At 37.2% G+C, this 20,115-nt stretch overlaps 1 pseudogene; it reads right to left on the bottom strand.

Moving 5' to 3' along the window:
• Window positions 1-2,037: 2,037 nt before the first annotated feature.
• Window positions 2,038-20,115, bottom strand: part of LOC118981802 (phosphoglycerate kinase 1-like) — a 102,273-nt pseudogene continuing 84,195 nt past the window's right edge.

Here is a 20,115-nt window from a genome sequence, read left to right as displayed (position 1 = left end):
TAAGTGTGGTGGACTCTGGCCAGTAGGATCCACCTGTTGTGGCTGACAAGGAGAATAAATGCACAGGTGCCAGCAACCCTGTGGAGAAAAAGAGGACGGCACGGCTGCTCAGTCAAAGGGAGAGGGCCTATGGGTGCCTCGGCCACTCTCTCAAGAGGGGAGCGCCCCGACCCTTGCCTAGACAGGCTTTTATTGTTTTCCTGGGGTCTTACATCAGAGAAAGGTTTATTACCTATTACATAGAATATTATTATCTACATTTTAGGTACAATCAAGGAAATGAAAATAACACGCAGACAGGGATGGCGATGAGCTGATTAGCTCTGTCCTTGGGAAAACTCATATAGGCTTTGGATATTAGCCTGAAGATAGACAATACACATTTGTCGTTTTATACCAGGGTGATGGATTTTTAGCAAGAGCGAGCCATAACAGTCTGTATGCATTTTCTAAGCCTGATTCCCACAGGAAAACTCAGTTTGAAGGTCTGGCTCCTGCCCACCACTTTGCTTCTGTAGGTTTTCCATACAGAGCTGAGTCACATTTGCCAGGCCAAGACAAACCGGTCCCCTCCACTCAAGCATCCAAGTTAAACAGTTATTACTATTTTACTAAGTTGAATAGTTATTATTATTTTACTAAGTTAAATAGTTATTACTATTTTACTAAGTTAATGTTTTTTGCGACCTGCATATAATAGAACAAGAGACAAGAAGAGCAATTTCTCAGAGGAGCTTTGTACGGCTAACATAAGGTCACCACAGTGACCTTATGTCATACCATGGCTCCTTATTCAATTCTAAGATGCTAAAAGGATTCCTTCATGAGTGGTTTTTACCCTTTGTATGACTATTAATACCCTGTCATATTTAATTTATATCTGATAAACTATAGTTCTAAGAGTTTATTTGAAACACTGGTGCTTTTATTTCATGTTAATCTTGTGTTACATATGATGGCCATTTGGTTTTCAGAAAGAAAGTTTTATTGTATTGCGAGGTCAAAACCATTGTATTTAATCTGAACCAATGCAGTCTCATTTTTTCCCGAACTCTCAAATTTTGCTAGGAGAACACCACAGTATATAATAGCAACTGAATTCACAATCACTGTTTCAAGTCAAATACAATTTTATTAAGTGATTAACTTGAGAAATCCTGACTGAAGTAAAGAATTTAATGGAGAATATTAGAGGACACCATGTACTATCTGGAAAACTAGAAATGAAATGATTTGGTGTATCCATTAGTCTTGTATCAAAGCTTTAGAGGCTTAGGGTCTCCTGTGTATCAAGAAGGAGACAAAAAGAGAAGAGGAGGACAGGTCGTTACAATGCTACCACCCCAAATAGGGCATTATACCACTAGGTAGGTATTTACCGATGATAAATATTAAAAACTCTGATTTATGCTCCCAAATTTGGGTTGACAAAAATTCTGCTTTAGTTTTATATATTACCTCCTAGAGTCAGATTGCTAAAATGTGAGGTGTTTTGGTTGGAAGAAAAGCCAAACATCCCATAACTATTACAATACAGAGTGAAAGCTATTTCTGATACAAGTTATATTTTTTAGGAAATTTGACTAGAGGTTGTAACAATAGATTAAATGTGGTTTATTTTTTCCCAGTGTCAGTGGATAGTTTTATAATTGATTTAATAGACCACCAACTTTATTCCCTCCTTCCCTGCATTGGAATTTGATGTTGTTTCCTTGCATACGGAAATAATGACAAAGCTCATCAGAATAAGCTACTCCAAAAAGAGAACTAACCTAACAGCTCACTTTCTTTCACCAAGCAAACCATGCATGTATTAGACTGTGTGGTTAGTCACTAAGAAATTCAAAGGAGAGTTTGAAGAATGTGGGCAAACCCAGGGTACTGTGAAGCTGAGCTGAGATGCTGCCTGATTGTTTAAGGATTCCTGGGGCTGCATCTCTTGGTCACTGGGTGGATCTTGACATGGGGGAAGATTTTAGCTACTGCCACGTGGAGAGGTGGAAAATACTGAGCTGTCTCAGGGGAAGTGCACAGGAGTCAGAAGGCAGGAAAGTAGGAAACATTGCTGAGAGCATCTGCCTCAGGAAGGACTCGAACTCCCAGAGCACCAGCCCAGGGCGCACATGACTGATGTGATCCTGCCTGTTCTCTTTGGCACAGCAAGTGACAGCATCTCTGCCACCTATTGCAGAGGTGCAACCCTCCGAAGTGGCTTTCCCCACCTTACCTTGGTCCCTTTGGGCAAAAGCTTCCTATTCAAATGCATGCACAGGTCGAGTCCACACAACCTGTTTGGCCCTAGCAACAGCCTCAGCATACTTATTGCTGCTCTCGGGACCACAGCCCAAGCTCATCTCACCAGCAGGTATGCCGGAGGCCACAGTGTCTTAGCCAGTCTTGGCATTCTTATCAAACTTGTCGTCAATGACAGAGTCAACAGGCGAGGTAGTCTTCACCCCATTCTTCTCAACTTTGGATATCAGGTCTGTGAGAACCTTGGCTCCCTTTTCAACAAACATGAAAGTGCCAATCTCCATGTTGTTGAGCATCTAAGGAAGGTAGAAACCACCCCACCATCAGTAATGATCTCAGTGGCTTTGACCAGCACGTTAGTGGTCAGCTGAATCTAGTCTGTAACTGTAGCTCCACCCAGGATAGCCAGGAAGGTCTGCTCTGGGCTCTCCAAGGCTATATAGTTCAGCTCCTTCTTCATCAAAACATCTCTAGCTTTCTGTGGCAGGCTGACTCTCACCATGGAGCTATGGGCCTGGTGAGCAGTGCCAAAAGCCATCATGCACATAGACATCCCCTAGCTTGAAAAGTGTGGCTCAGAAAACTTCTATTTTAGCAGGCTAGGCTCAACCTTGCTCCCAGAAGCATCTTTTCCTTCTTCCTCCACAGAAAAGCGAGGGTTTTCCAGCAGGATGACAGACCAGTGGCTGGATCAGCACAGGCTTTCTCCACTTCAAGGACCACCTTGTTATTCAAGGGGGAAAAAAAGTCCTTGCCCAGCAGAGATTTGAGATCAGCAGCAATTGACTTCACAGAGTACTTGTGAGGTACGGGGACACCATCAGGCTGGCCTAGGCCTAGCCCCCTAGGGGGCTCATGAGAAGAACTGACTTGGCTCCCTTGTCCAAGTAGAATTTGATGCTTAGGGTGGAACCTTGATCCTCTGGTTCTATCATCCACCTGTTCTTCATAGGAACATGGAAGTCCACTCTCACAACAACCCACTTCCTTTTTGCACTCAGCTTGACCAGAGCCAGTTGGTTAGATGGTGACAGCTCGGCAATGCAGCAGCAGGAACAGGCGTGGGGTAGAGAGGGCTGGTCTCAGACGGCAGCCAGACAGCAGCTGGTGCTGGATTGCATGTGGTTTAAATGGAATGTTTTATAAGCCTTTAATAAAGCCATGAATAAAAATCATTTAGGAACAAGGAAACTAGGCTAAAGTTAATTTTAGCTTCCCTCATCATTTTAAATTATTGTTTCCCAAAATGAGAGCTGTTGAACCAGTAAGGCATTTCTGATGTCTTGTGCACATGACAAATAAACATGTTTTTAAATGCATTTGGAAACAATGACAAACAATGAAGACAACTTCTTGTAGTTCTAAAGCTAACAAAGAAGAAAAATTATTTCAGCAGCATATGGTAGAAATAGATTTATTTCCACAGAAGAAAAAAAGAAATGATTGACAATAGATTCAATTTATAAACATATGCATGGAAAATGTGTGATAAGTCAGTAATTAAATTGGAGACAATAGCACGTTCCCAAGTGTAAGTGGCACAAAATGTTATCAACAGCTTGGTGAAATCATTGAACTTGACACATCAATAATAATATGAGTAAATAGGTATGGATAAATTAATTTTTCAAGCTGTATAAAGAGAGGATAGGGAGGGAAATAAGAGAATATAAGTATTCAATAACTACTGATGTTTTTATTACCTGTTCTTTCTAAAAGTGGTAAGTAAATAAAGAACAATATCACAATAACATTTTTTCAGGTTACCTATTATTGGCAGAATACTTTCGTGGCTAGAACATTAATTTGTTTAATTAGCCAAGATTACTCAAAGGATGCTTCATAGTGGATCTAAACTGGATTCGCCTGTTGATTCTACCATTAATTACCAGAGAAAACTAAAAGCAAGTTACTTAAATGCATCTGAACTATACATGTATTATTTTCTCATCTTAATATGGAGACATCATCAAACACAGACATAGGGTTATTGTAAGAATTAAAACATCACAAACTAAAAAGTTCATTACATACTGGTTACTCAGTAATTTTTAACTCCATCTTTCTTCACTCTTACCTATACAAATAATCCAATGAAATAATTAATTTTCACTATAAAAATAAAAGTCATTTGTTTAGTCTATCCACTCTGGGCTAGTTTCTGTGTATACTTACATTAGTAGGTCACTGACAAAATCAAAGTAAAAGAAACAGACAACAACAAAAAATCTAAATGAGAGGTAGTTCTTATTTGAGCATCATTCATATATGTGTTATCTGAGGCCTGAAACTTCCCACCCCCAATTTTTTTTGTCATAGTGATTTTTTTGATCCTTTGGAGCCTTTCTAGTTAAATTTGTAGTTAATGGGCTTCTTTAAGCTGGAATCTTGGGAAAAAGTCAAATTAGAAAGATCTGAATCACAGTGTCATAGTGTGTGGTGACACATGCGAAGTTATCAGTACATTTTGAAACACAAAATTTATACTATTTACACTATAACTGTGCTTCACATTTTACAGTGAACCTAACCTCATCATTAGACATTATGTTTACTCTCGACATAAATGGCCTTCTTACTTTTCACATGTACGCTTAACCAGCTGATAGTCTTTTGATGTATACAAAATACAGGTAATTCCTGGATTAATAATTTCTCATCTACAAATACTTTGGCCTAAATAATGTTGCTTATTACACATCCCTTTAAACTTCATTTATGTTTCTGTATGTCCAGAAATTGTCTTTTTTTCATACTGGTAAGTGGAGGCCACTCCTTGTTAATGTAGCACAAAAAACAGATGGTTCTATACTGAGTTTCTTCATCACATTAATTCACACCAGCTTTGTTTACCTTCTCTCTCTTTTTTGCCGACTCCAAACTCATCAGCAAACCGTATGCCTGTGTCTTGGAAACAACACAGACTTTTCCCACTCTCACCACCCACGCCATTAACACCTTGGTCTAAATCACCACCATCACTGTCTTACAAGAGCCTCTGACTGTATTCCTTGCTACCACGCTTGCTTAGACTTCTGTTGTCTATCTTCTACATCCTGGTCTGAGTAATTTTTTTAGTGTGACACCTGTCACTTTTCTGCTTAAAATACTTAAATAGCTTCCCTCTCTCTCTTTTTTCTGAACCAAAGTCCATCTTTTTTTACCAGTTGCAGCTGTATGTAGTTCCCACTTTTGGGCAAAGTCTTTTGATTCTTGTTTCCCCCAATTGGTGAAATGAGAAAATCTGTGCAATTACATTTCTTTTACTTTTAACAAAATCATAAAAAAGAGAATCCAACATTATTGATGAGAGTAAACAAAGTAATCAAGTAAAACTAGTAGTTAATTCTGTAGTATATTCTTAATTCACCAGAATAAAAAGTAACATCAAATATAGATCATACCATGTCAGTCATTCTTCTTCAGTCAAAGCACTAGTGAATATTAAAAATTATATCTTTTAAGTTTCAATGAAGACTTCTGTGTTTCATTTTTTACTTAAGACAAAAATTTCTGAATTATTTTAATTTTTATAGGCCAATGTATGTAAAATATTTCAGGTTAAGTCTTATATTTACTACAACTAAAAGTAGACCAGTTTTATGTTTGTAATAATACCAGAAGCAGAATGATGGAATAAAAATAATTTTAAAATGACATTTTACGCTTTACTTTATGGAAAAACATAGGAGGGAGAACAAGAATTCAATTCTTCTGTGTAAGAATAAATATAAATTTTTAAATATAATCAACTTACGCTTCAAAAAAATCAGCTACAAATCTGGAGTTTATATGTAAGGGGGTGTGTTTTTCAATACTATGGATAAAATCCCTATAATAATCCCAAATGAATATTAATATTATTATATGTGAAGAAATAGTTGAATATAAATACATCTTGATATTCATGCTTAGCAGAAAAAGAGCATTAAAGAAAATATGAACATAAAGATGTTCTCATTTGTATGAATTCAAATAGAACAGTATTTTCCAAGTACAGAGGCTCTTTCCATTTCTGGTTAGAATCGTTTTTGCAGCTCAAGCGCCTTTGTCCGATCCTGTTGAAATGCATCCTGCCAAATAATTCTCCTATAAAAGTGGCTCATTAAATATTCATATCCTTGCGCCATAGGATTTTTTTCTATTTGCATTTCATTAAACTACATATTCAAATAACCCCCCTATGCCAGCAATCTGAATATTCTCACCTTCGTATTTTCTTTAGCATACATGGGAAGATGGGAGATTTGGAAGAGCAATGCCGTTGCTTACAGAGACTGTATCTCAGTCCTGAGTCTCTTGACAGCTTTAAATTCATTCTGACATGCAAATCCCTGAGGTTAAAGTCTTATTTAAAGTTCACATTTGAGTTTATAATGATTCTGCTTCTGTGCTTACATCAATTTAATAAGAGTATGAAATATAAAAGACCACATAACCTTTTACATCTAAACCAGATTACATTATATCTGTGGTTAATAAGCATTGCTCCATGGTAAATGGCACTCTGCCTGACAGTTCCTTAGTGTCATTCACATAAGTGTTAAATCTCCACATACACACGTGTCAAAGCATTTTCTCTACCTTATAAATACTATTCTTATAACAAATGGTGTAGCATCTGTGAATTGATAATAAAGTCATCCTGGGATTTGGGAAAGAATTCACAGGCACGTAGTTAAAGGACTTAAATCATCAACCTAACTTATACGGGGCCTCCCAAATGCTGTGTTCCCAAAAGGTGAATTTTCAGCTGAGCCTGCAATGTCAGTTTAGGATCCATCAGTATATTGTGAGGTTGAAATATCTGTTTGACCAGTAATGAACAAGACCGACCTCACAATCTGCTGAGTGTGGAATCAAATCAAACTGCCAAGCTATGACAGCTATAGCTAATAGTTTTTGTTGAATAAATGCTCAATTGGAAAGAAGACAATGTTAACCAATCTACGCTTAAAACTTCTCCATTGTCCATTTTTTCACTTCAGTTCAATAACTGAATCTTGATTACATTAATGTGTGTCTCTTTGTACATTCTCTCTGATGTACAAAGGTCATTCTGCCATTCTTTTCAGATATTCCTGCCAAGAGGAAACATTAGTGTTTTCCATGCCTCCCACAATCTCCACAATCTTAAAAATTGTTCTGCTTCTTCTCTTTTAACAGTCTTTGTTTTAAAGATCTTTCACAACAAAACAACCTGTAACATCACAAGGAATTTGTAGTCTTCCTTCCTTCTAACCTTTCTTTTACATTTTCCTTCCTTCCTTCCTTCCTTCCTTCCTTCCTTCCTTCCTTCCTTCCTTCCTTCCTTCCTTCCTTCTTTCCATTTGCCCTTCCCAAGATTTTGAATTATTGTGTATTAGACATAGGGCCAGATACTAATAATAAAGCTTTGAATGATAAACAGTTTCTGTTTTCAAGATTTTAGCCTTCACCCTGTCCCTTGTATTCTTGGAAGATTCATCATCCACATGAAAGTGTCTGCTACAGAACAGACACACAGGGGCCCGGACTCCGGAGGATGGTATAGTAATACCGTCCTCACCACCTACTGGGCTTGACTTGTCCGCTGCCAATTGGAAAGACAACTCTCAATGCCACAGATTTGTGAAGAGGAAAGGAAATGTTTATTGAATGCTATAAGACTTAAAGTAGTGACCTAACATTTTCATTAAAATATCAAATTCCTTTAGGATATCCACCTACACACACACACACAGTGCTCCCTTCTCCCCCTGTCCTAATTCAGGGTACCATAACTCAGGAAAAGAAGCAAAAGTCCAGGATCCAGGTTCCTGCCACTGTCCTCTGTGTCGCCACCCAGGCAAGATCTCTAATTAATCCAAAAACATGTGGCACCTTCTCATGGTCCACTGGCATGAGTTTTTTGTACCCATTTTTCCAGGCAAAGTCTCTCCTGCTTCCCAGGACACATGGCCAAAAAGAGCCTACCAAAGCCACATGGGCCTCTTCTACCAAAGCTGCAGGGGTCCCCACTCTTGCCAAAGCTCTGTGGTTCTCTCTTCTTCCACCAGAGCCAAGAGGGGGGTCCTCACTCTGCCAAAAGTACATGGCTCTCTTCTTTGCATGGCTGCGGGGGTCCCAATGGCTGCTGTTTAAATCCCTGCGCCAATCTTCCTTCGTACCCCATTTCCAACTCCTCCCATAGTCAGTTACACCTGCCAGCATTCCTGTATTATTCCAAGTTTACTGGGCTGCCATTGTAAATCTAGGCAAGTATGGCCCCATGTCCTGGAGCCAATCTTCTTCAAGCTCCCACGCAGGCGCTGTAACTTGGGGGACCTGCCCCTCAGTTACATTTTAGTAGGTGGAGTGACTTCCATCCCTCTGGCTCCAAGCCTGGCCACAGCTATTTAACATATCCAAGTGACCTGCCAAAGGCTATAGATATGTTAAATGACCAGGCCATGGATTAGCTTCAAGGCTGTGGCTATACAAAACAGCCCTGCATGTTCCTGGTCTATGTGTCCCTTCCCCCAACTCACACCTGTGGGGGAAGGGGTGAGGACATCTTATATGTCTCTCCAACATTCCTATACACCTTGACTTCTGGACCCCATTCCAAATCCCTTTTTGCACGCCCCCCCACCCCCTTGGCTGCACCCTGCCTGTATCATGTCTACTGTAGTCCTGGTTCCTTGCTTTCTTGGTCAGTTCAAGCCTAATCACTTCTCTTGCCAATTCATTCCACTTTCCTTTTTTATTCCCACTCTCCACATTCTTGTTTAGACTATCACCATTTGCTTCATTCTTCACAGTTCACCTCAGTTACTTCTCCATAAAAAAATGGTTGAATTTCAACTCTTAAACCCCGAAGCATTTTCTATCTATTTTGTCATAAACTGCATACCCGAATTAAACAGATAATTATTAAGTGCCTACTTTGTGCCACTCAATTGTTACCTTTCATTATCAGCCTCTATACTCATCATGAACTTCTCATATGCAGATTTGCCCAAAGGCCCTTTAAATCTGCAGTTCTGTCTTGCAAACATTCTTGCTAACTATTCAGTTAATATTTTTTGAAGTAAATTTATCTTGTTTAAAGCAACGCTAGTGGTGTTAATGATAACATCATCCATTAAGTTATTAATATACCTAGCATGGTCCAAATTATTCTAAAACAAGATTTTATCACTTGCATCAAGCAAAATAGATTAACTAACATCCCATTAAAAATCAGTATTACCTTTGTCTCATGTATCTTATACTCATATAACAAAATGAATATAGTTCTATAAATATAAAACTACTCATATAAATAAATGAATATAGTGGGATAGTTATCATAGTAATTTATAGTCACCAGGAAAGGCAGCATTTGAATCTGGGAAGAACAATATTTGATTGTCAAACTTCTGCTGTCAAATGTTCCAGCTCGATGAACATTGGCCATGACAGAGTGCTAAGGCCTGGAGTAACCTTTGTCCCTTCCACAACTCTGTAAAATTTCCAAGACTGTGACAAAAGTCTAACTAATCTTAACCTTTCCTTCACTTCTTAAAGCTCTCCATGGCGATGACTGTACCTTATCACTCCTGGAAATCACAAGTCTCCTTTCTTCTGTTCATCAAAGTAGATACTTTGAACTACTCACAGTGAAAAGATTAATAAACTCCTTTAAAAGTATATTCCTAAGAAAGGAAAGAGCTTCTATCAAAGTTCAGAAAATGCAAACTAGATACTCTTAAATTGCTACTTCAGTAAGACATAATACTTAAAAATTTGGCAATCTAAAGAACCATAATGTACTTCCCTTGGGTTGCTTAGGAAATGGGTTGCTTCCATTGAAACAAAAAATTTCATTTCTGACACAAGAAAGAAGCATAAAAAAACCAAAACGGCTGGATCTAAGTCTTTCATGATGGTATACTTTTTATGTTTATATGCAAGTTTAATGTTTACATATTTAAAATTACGGCTGTTCCTATGTTACAAGTAGGCTCATTTTTTGTTCTATACATCTACACTTCATTTTCTTATACACTGAATAATTAAATAATTTGTCCAAGACTGTATAACAGAAAGTTTCTATATATGACATGTATTTTAAAGCTTTCAGCATGGATTGTCACAAGCGAAATGAAGCCAGTCTCCTCCAGCCGTTCCTAGTGAGCATAGCACCAAGCCTCTGCCCTGTGCTCTGGTTCCTTTGGCTGGAATCCAAGATACTACTATATTTTTTTAAATTGTCAAAACAATGAGGCTTTGAGAAAACAGTTGAAGGGGTAGAGGAGAAAAACTGTATAACCTTTTGGCACGTGAGGTAGCTCACAAGAGAGGTGGCTTGTTAGCTCCCTAGATATAAAAATAAATCTAAAATAATAGGGTTTTGTTAACTTATTTCACAGTATTGCATTGTTCAAATGAGAAAATTTAGCTTGAGTTATAAGTAACGGGTTATTACTTATGTATTCATTCATTGGTTGCTTCCTGTATGCGCCCTGATGAGAGACAGAGCATAAACCTGGGTGTATCAGACTGACACTCCAACCAACTGAGCTACTTGGCCAGGGCCCCAGTAGGGCTCCTTGCATTTTTTACAAGATTAACTGCAAACCTCACACTATAAGGTTTGATGGAGTAATGATGTGCCTTTTTTAAACATAAAATCTACTTCATTTTGTCTCCTCTTTCCTACACAGGATGCCCCGCTTTAAAATAGAAAATGAAGGAAAGAAAGCCCATTTCTAAGAAAAAAGTACTCAGCATAGCAACTTAGATATAAAACAGACTTGAAAACTAACTGAATTTTAACTAACTGTGATTAATATATTAAAGGCTCAAATAGAAAAGATGGGCAGCATGAAAGATCAGATGAATAATTTAAGCGTAGAGATGAAAACTATGAGAATAACCCTAATAAATGCAAAAAAGGGAAACCACAATATGAGGTAAAGGAGACCCTCAGTGGCTGTAGTTGGCTTGACCTAACTTGAGAGAGAATCAGTCAAGTTCCAGAAAGATCCCTGAAGGACAAGAGAGAAAGAATGAGGCAGAGATATTTGAAATATTATAGTAAAGTATCTGCCAAAATTAATGACAGAGAATTCTGACAAATAAAATCAGCTCAAGAATATTGAGAAAGATGAACAGCAACAAAATTTACCAATGTATGTCATACGCATTTTGGTTTCAACAAGAGTAACAAAACCTTAAAGGTGCATAGGGAAAAAATTCACATGGCTGGTTGATATTCTTATAACATAAGGCCCTCAGAATTTTATGGAGATTTCTCCAGAAATGCTTAATAAAGAAATGAGTTCTGCTTGAAAAACACTATAGAAATATAAATATGTTACATATTATATATAATATATATATATGTAAATTTGTTGTATATAAGGTAAACATATATAACAAATATATGCATATATATATAGCACAAATATTTTATATAGTTCTATTTCTTCCTATATATGAGAATATATATAATTTGTTATATATAAAATAAATATATAACAGATATATCTACAATATATAATATAGATATATTTTATATAGGCATAATATTTGCATTCCTTCCTGTGCAGGCTCTGGTGAACATGGGCATTTGAATTGCCATTGCTTTTCAAGAGTCATCACCATAGTGATATCTCCCCTCTGTGTGGAAACTGGAATAACAACAAAAATCTGCTTTCTCTTTCCACCAAACAAATGCTATTTATGAACTGCAAAAGTCGCAATCTCCATAATCTGTGGTGAGAAGTGGGGTAAATAAGAAAGTTCTTGAGGAAACCTGTAAAAAGAAAAAAATTTCATCTTTTCAGGAGATTTCATTATCCCTTTACTCCTAAGCGGTCCCAACCACAGTCTCAGCAGCCCCTTGCAAACTGGCTCTCACACGCGGAATATTGTTAGTGGTTGGGGACTTGCCTGACACTTTTCTGTGCTTTGAGTTGTCTCGCAGAGCATTGACTTAAGATATGTTGAGCAAAATGGCTATAAGGTACCTGAAACTGAAAGGTGTTACGTAAGGGATGACTTTTCTTACACATTTATTTTAAAGGCATATTTACCAGAGGACTTTACAAGTAGACCCACGTCAGTTTTGTCTGCTTACATTTGATCCCATGGCAGTCAGGAGAAACAGATATCCCCTTATAAAAGCACTGCAAAATTTTACCACATCTTTAGAGTTGACATAGTACAAGTAATAATAATCAATACATAAGGCAGCTTAATGGATTAAGGTTTATTCATGGTAAAATGTACCTAACTCAGAAGTATGTACACACAGCTAGAAGCATGTACACATATAAACCTTCACTTAATTATTGTCTTTCTGGTTATGTTACTTTTGTTCATTTTGGGTTGTTTGGAGATAGGATAGAGAAGCCCATCTGAGAGAATATTTTTTAATTCATGCTGGGCTTTTTATCTAGAGCACAAAATGAACATGATAGCTATCATTTATTATTTTAAGATTTTATTTATTTATTTATTTACTTATTTATTTATTTTTACAGAGAGGGGAAGGGAGGGAGAAAGAGAGGGAGAGTAACAATGTGTGGTTACCTCTCACATGCCCCCCACCAGGGACCTGTCCATAACCCAGGCATGTGCCCTGACTGAGAACAGAACCGTGACCCCTTGGATTGCAGGCCAGCAGCACTCAATACACTGAGCCGCACCAGCCGGGTGGTATTTTGATTAGTACACAATTCGACAGCTAGTGGATAACAGAAAAAGGAAAGAAAAAATGTTGAGTTTTAAATGAGAAATGTGCATGAGTTTATTTTCAAAGGCCCTGTTAAAAGTTCTTTCAAAAAAAAATTAGAGATTCACTGACTTCCTTTGAGAAAACCGTGAAGGCTTCAATTACATGGACAACTCTACACACACACACTCCATCTCAAATGCCCCCACATAAAAACACATGCAATGAGTTTTTCTGATTTATTTCACTGAAAGTGCACTTCAGCCTCATCCTCCATGGTGTGTGTTATTCTCCATGGTGTCATCCTCTAGGCATGCTCCTTACTGAGTGACAGCCTTCACTCATGACCTTCTCCCAATTGTCACCTTGCTAGTGCTGACAAAAGAGCCATTTCCCAACAGAGGCATCCTCTGACTTTCATCTCACTTTCTGATTTAAATTATGCAACTCCCCTCCACCTTTTTATCATGATTGGCCATGACTTATTCACCTGTCTATGTTTGAACGCCAGTATCCCTGTCCAGATGGTGAGCTCCAACTTGATACAATTATCACGTACTTGGTGAACCGTGTTCTCCAGTTAGTGTAGTTGGGCCTGGTAGAGATGCTGGCACACAGAATACACTGTCCTGCTCCTTGCCTAATCTCCTCACTGGGGGCAAGAGAATCGGGCCCAAACATGGGCTTCCTCACTTTCTCACTTTCTAACCAAACTGTTGGCAATTATTGCCAGCTCCCCCTTAAACTATATTCTACCTTAAAATATGCACTATATTTTGCTCATTTGTTTGTTTTGTTGATTAGGTCCAGAGACTTGGGAATAAAGAACAGATGGATAGTGAGCAGAGGAGAAGGGGAAGGTGGGTAATGGGAAAGAAGAGAAAAGGGCAAGCAAAGGAACAGGAATAGAGGGCTCATGGACACCTATGAGGAAAGGGTATAGACTGTGGGCATGGGAGTTGGGGTAGGGGCGAGCAATGGGGAAAAAGCAGGACAGCTGAAACTGAACAACAATAAATAAATTAAAAAAATTTAAACACACACACAAAATATGCACTATAAATTATACATTAGAGTTCTTTTCATTCCTTTTAACCCTAAATGTGCTAATCCAGCCCTTTATCACCAACTGCCTAGGTTACTGAAATTGTCATCTCAATAGTCTGCTTTCTTCTGGCTCCCAATCACCAAAATTTTTTCAGAGAAACCATGGTAATCATCTAAAAATGTAAAAATGGTCATGTTGCTCCTCTCTTTAAATCTCTCCTGTGTGCCTGGATGACACTGGAAATGAAAATTGCTCTTGGGGATCTGCTTCCTATTCCGGTTTCTGTCTCACAGCTCCTGCTTTTGTACTCCCACCCCAGGGATATTCTTGGATGGACCTAGGGACACCCCCTGCAGGGCCGTTGCAGGTACCGCTCCAGGTGCTGTGACCAATGACTCACGTGGGCATTAGGTCTCTGTTTCAACATAACACCATCAGACAAATCGTGATTGTCCATCCTTTCCAAAGAAGTTCCTTTGCACAATCATCGCTTCCTGGCTTTATTGAAATATTGGCATATCACATGCTTCATTTGTTTTTGTTTCATGCAAGTTCCTTTTCTCTGGGATTGAGTGTTTATTGCTTTATTTTTGCCTCTTTTCAATAGAATATAAGCTTTTAAGTGTATCGACATCTGTTGTGTCCTATTTTAATTCACATGAAATTTCTAAGCAACCATAAGGTTCTTAGTGAATACTGTGAAATGAAGAAATAAATGTCCAACAAACAGTTCTTTGAAATATGAATGAATATGTTATTGAAATAATGCCTGCATAAATGATTCAACAAACAAATGAGGTGGTACAAGCTGTCATTCTCTTTGGCAGGCGATATGCTCTAAACAAGGATGAACAAACTTCCAAGTTGAATGTTCAAGTCTATTAAATATGCATCTATGAATCAAGTTTTATTCACATGTCCTTAATATTTACATGTTATATTACTCCATTTTTTTATGATATCACCTATCTTCCTCATTAAAAAAAAGATGCTGAATTTTTACAGGCTACATGCCTTGCCCAATAGTTTTTCCAAGCATACAAGATCCTCTATTATCTGGCTAGGATCTGCTCTCTTTATCTTATTTAATGAAAAGCTCGTATATCTCTTTTGAATCATCCAAAATATTAAATCATGCTGACACCAAGCACCCATATCTTAGTTTCTAATACCATCCTCCAATGAAAAAAAAATGGAGCTCTTTTTGAAATGACTGCTCTTAGGGCTGGAGCAGGCAAGATGAGAGATGGTACTGGAGCATCTTGTCAGATCAATCAGTGAGCAAGAAAATGTTCAACAAAAAGTCACCATGATAATAAAAATACATCCAAGGGGCCAACCAAAAGACTCCCAATAGCCAAAGCCAGAACAAGTTTTGCATAAATTAACTAGAATTGGATTATAATCAAAATTATAAAATACATTTCCTTGAACTCATAATGATATACACAATGGTTGAATAAATGAATAAATGGGGACAAAGAGACAATCCCCTGTGCAGAAGAATTTCAAGACATATATGTATCTACTCTGCTCTCAAGGACAAAGAACATAACTGTACACCTTAAATATAGGCTATGTATAGGGATTACTTTGCAAAAGGTACAGGATAATAAGAGGATGGAGCAGAATATCTTTACAGTGGGGAGATCTGACAAACACTACCTCAGTCAAAGGTTCAAGGTTAATATCAAGAGATGTCATGTTACTAGCATACACCCTTAATATGATGTGATAAGACTGGCAATTTACCTTTGTAATCTTCCCTGAAACCTAGCACCCCAGCCTAATCAGGACAGAAATATGAAAAAGAGAGGAATCTCTACAAAATATCTGACTGGTACTCCTCAGAGCCCGTCAAGGTCATCAACAACAAGAAAAGTCTGAGAAAGGGCCATGGTACAAATGAGGCTCAGGAAACATAAGGGCTAAATGCAATGTGGTGTCCTAAAGATGAGACCCTGGAACAGAAAAATGCATTATTAGGTAAAACTACAGTAACTAAAGGAACTTAAAGTATAGGTTATAGATAATAAGAATGTATCAATAATTATTTATTGGTTGTCACAATGTGCCATTTCGATGTAAATATTAATGATGAGATATTGGGTATGCATATATGGGAGCTATACTATCTTCACAACTTTCCTGTAATTCAAAAATATTAAAAGAAAATAACTTATTTGGAGCCTACAGATGATACATGATAAAATGCTAAAAGGAATTTGGAACTAGACATGAATTCAAAGCCCATCATTTATCTGTAAAGAAAGTAAGGCCAAAAATCTTTCTTAACTACCTGGAAAATCTTAAAAACCCTTTTACTTCTAAGCATTGCTCTGAAATGTAGACACTTTATTTTGACTTGTGTTTGCCCACTTCAATTCCAAGCATGTTCCCTAATGAGACGACTCTAGGTAACAATCTTGTTCAAGTTGTATGAAGCTTGATAGGTTAGTGAACTGATCTTTGAAGAGCTCAGACATAGGCAACTCTACTTAAAGAGGTGTTCTGCTTTGGTGGCACCGCACGTTGAATATTTTCAAATCAAAGAGCATTCTTTTCCTTTTTCTTTTTTTTTAAATATTTTATTTATTTATCTTTTTAGAGAGGAAGGGAAGGAGAGAGGAAAGAAACATCAATGTATGGTTGCTTCTTGTGCATCCCCTGCAGGAAACTGGCCCCTGCCGGAAACTGGCCTGCAATCCAAGCATGTGCCCTGACTGGGAATCGAACCGCGATCGTCTGGTTCGCAGGCCCGCGCTCAATCCACTGAGCTACACCAGCCAGGGCTAGAGCATTCTTTTTCTTGTCATAATTTTACTCACACAGTGATTTTTGAAAGATCCACTAATGTTTCTTACTACTCTGAAATAGAATGATTCACTATTCTAGTTTCTTTTTGAGGAGTGAGAGCTGATTATTACTCAGAATATGCATATAACAAGTATTTACTCAGTTTGTAAACTCCAATATTTTTCCTGGTGAACTCTGTCATTCATGTCACTGGCATGAGCTGTTAGAAAATCCTTTTTGTCCTTCACAGCTTTGTATCAACTGTCTGTTTCACTTTGACCATGGAGACCTGACAACAATGTAGCGTTTCACCCAGGAAACATTTGTTCGTTTTTATTCCTTCTTTACAGAATTGCTTTGTTTCTGGTACTGGCAGAAGAGGAGAATGCTGACAAGATGATGCTGAATCAGACTCAAAGCCAGCCAGTTTGGTCGTTACCTTACGTGCCAAAAACAGCTTCACATTTGGCCTGAAATCAAATAATTGTTTGAAACTTCCTAGTGCCAAAATTCTCTTTAATAATTTATCCTCCTGTCCCTTGTCATCGTCACATCACCACCGCGGAGATGCCACTTTACTAAGCCTTCAGTTTCATGTTATACTCTAAAACATGTGGCTCAAATTAATTGGAATAAATATAAGTACATTTGAAGAGGTATTATGTCCAAGAGTTTTTACACATATCTTCTCTAAATGGGGTTTATGTCATCTGAAGCTTGTAATTTATTTTTAACACAGGGATTTTATTATTAAAAATGTGTTTATAAAATTATTAAAGACAAAACTTAGAATGTTAAGTGATTTCACAAGACTCATGTGAACTCTCATATTTTGTTAAAGATTTTCTGAATTTGTTCATGCATTTATTTTCAGTAAGAGACAGACCTACATGAAATTTCAAGTCCATTAACATTTAGATGGAAAGCTTACTCTTCTTTCCTATGTCAAGAACTGCTTAATATAAAGAGTTACAATTAGCATAATAATCTACAAAACTTGGCAAGCTATATATCAATCTGTTTGGCAATGTACCGAATTATATCTAACCCTCCATGCCAGAATGTTAATGCCTTTGTGTTTGTAGTAATCTCTTTTAATTTGTCATAGTGGCAGAAAGAAATATCTGTTAACATGTATGGTTCTTTATGTAGCAAACAGTAATGTTCTAATTTTGTTTCATTTGTCTGCTAAATCATTGATAGCAACTAATTAATTCATCCTGGTCAGTTTCATTGTTTTTGTGATGTTGTATTATGGTGTTTCGATGTATAGGAACACACACATCACAAGACCACTTTTATGTGACTGAAATATTCCCTGTTTATTTCATGGTAGTTGTTAGAGGCTAGTTCTAGAGATTACAACTGATTGTGTGGAAGTTCAAAGACACTTATTGTACTAAAGAATTCTCCATTGATGCCATACAATGGCTTCACTTTTATTATTAGAAACGCTATTAGTTAGTTGAATGGTCATAATAGAAAATGTGTTGCACATATATTTTTATTTTTATTTTATACATTCGCAATGGTTAATGTAGCACTTTCCTCTCCAAAGATTAAATTATCTAGTTATTCTTTTGATCATTCATCTGCAGCCTCACCTACATTTTTATAGTGCTTTAGCATTGACCGTTTTCCAAAGCAGTTTAGTCATTTGGTCTTCCCAGCCAAGTGGCAAAGGGGCATCTGGATTCAAACAGTCTGAATCTGTTTTTTCACTCTATGTTGCCTGTTGTCAGAAAAATATTTGAAATATGTCACATATGTCATTTTTATATCTAGTTTCTATTGGGGTGATTTGTAGGCAACTAACATGAATAAAATCAGAAAAGGTTTTACACAGTTTTTCTGTATACCAGGGCTTTATTTTTACTTTCTGTCTCCACCCAATAATTGCTCTGCTAAGTTACAGCTGCTGGAGTTTCATAGCAGGGCATACTGACACTCATCCTATGTATGGAAAGCATGGCATGTGTGTGTGTCTCAACTCAGCATATTTAAATTTATGCTAATATATAAATCAATGGTTAACCAACCAAAGTATGTCTTAGACTCAGTTGTAAAGGGTTTAAAAAGATGTAGATGGCCAGGCACAGGCCTGTGGAATTAAAACCCGGAGGAGCAGTTGAGCAGCTAGAAAGGGAAACTTCGTGTCAGAGTAAAAACTGCACCGTGTATGGACCCCTTGCATGGAATACAACTCAGCCGTAAGAAAAGACGCAGTACTGCCACTTGTGAAAACACGGATCCTGAGAATATCATGGTAAGGAAAATAAATCAGACAGAAAAAGTCAAGAACTATGTGATTTGACTCATGTGTAGGATATAAAACTAAGAGCAAGAAATGAAGAAACAAAATCAAACCAACCAGCACTCACAGACACGGACAATAACATGGTGGTTGCCAGAGAAAAAGGGGTGTGGGGCGAATATGTGATGATGGAGGAGGATTTGCCTTTGGGTGGTAAACACACAATGCAGTATACAGATCATGTATCACAGAACTGTGCGCTTGCAACTTACATAATTTTAAAATCAATGTCACCCCAATGATTTATTTAATTAAATTAGAAAAAAAAAGGTATTTTAACATACAAAGCTAAATAGTTAAGGAAGACTTTATTCAAAGCTACTGAATGAGGGGAAAACTGTTGAATTCAACTTCACTGAAACAAAAATTAAGAGAATTTTAAAGGGCTAAATTGTAGAAAATCGTAGGATACCTACATTTGCTTTTTGACCATGCTGAGAGAAACAGAACAGTTTCTCATATATTCCTACAAAAAATAGTTTTGCGACTTGGTGCAATGAGCTCATGAATGTTAAGCTCCTACCCTCCCAGTGAGACTGAAAAATAAGGATACTATCTTCCTTGATGATTGCTTTCAAAGAGATGGCTTTTAGCTTCTTTAGAAAGACATTTCTGTTTGTAAAACAATAAAGAACATATGTGGAGGGTATAATTCAGTGAGTTTTTCATAGATTATAAAGAAAATAATACAAAGGCATGGATAAAAAACCTAGATAGTCATTCAAAACTAAAAGATTATATTATTAAGTTTACTTTAAACATTTTCAGGGTTTTATTCTGAAGATATTTACTAAAATGTTCAAGTTCTTTTTTCCTAATTGAAGTATTAAATTTCACACTTTTTGACTCTTCCATTTCATAAAGTGTGAGACTGCAATCCTAAGTTCTATTGCATTTAATAAAGTTATCATTTACTTGTAGTAAATTGAAAGTTAAACAATAAGGTACTGCAATAGTTAATATGTCTCACCAATCAAACATTTAACTCCTACACTTCTGGCCAAGATGGAGAGATAAGTG

Source organism: Sturnira hondurensis, unplaced genomic scaffold (assembly GCF_014824575.4).
Source record: "Sturnira hondurensis isolate 20B ecotype Veracruz unplaced genomic scaffold, ASM1482457v3 Scaffold0024758, whole genome shotgun sequence".
In the NCBI taxonomy this organism is placed as follows: Eukaryota; Metazoa; Chordata; class Mammalia; order Chiroptera; family Phyllostomidae; genus Sturnira; species Sturnira hondurensis.
This window is presented reverse-complemented; position numbering and strand designations above follow the sequence as displayed.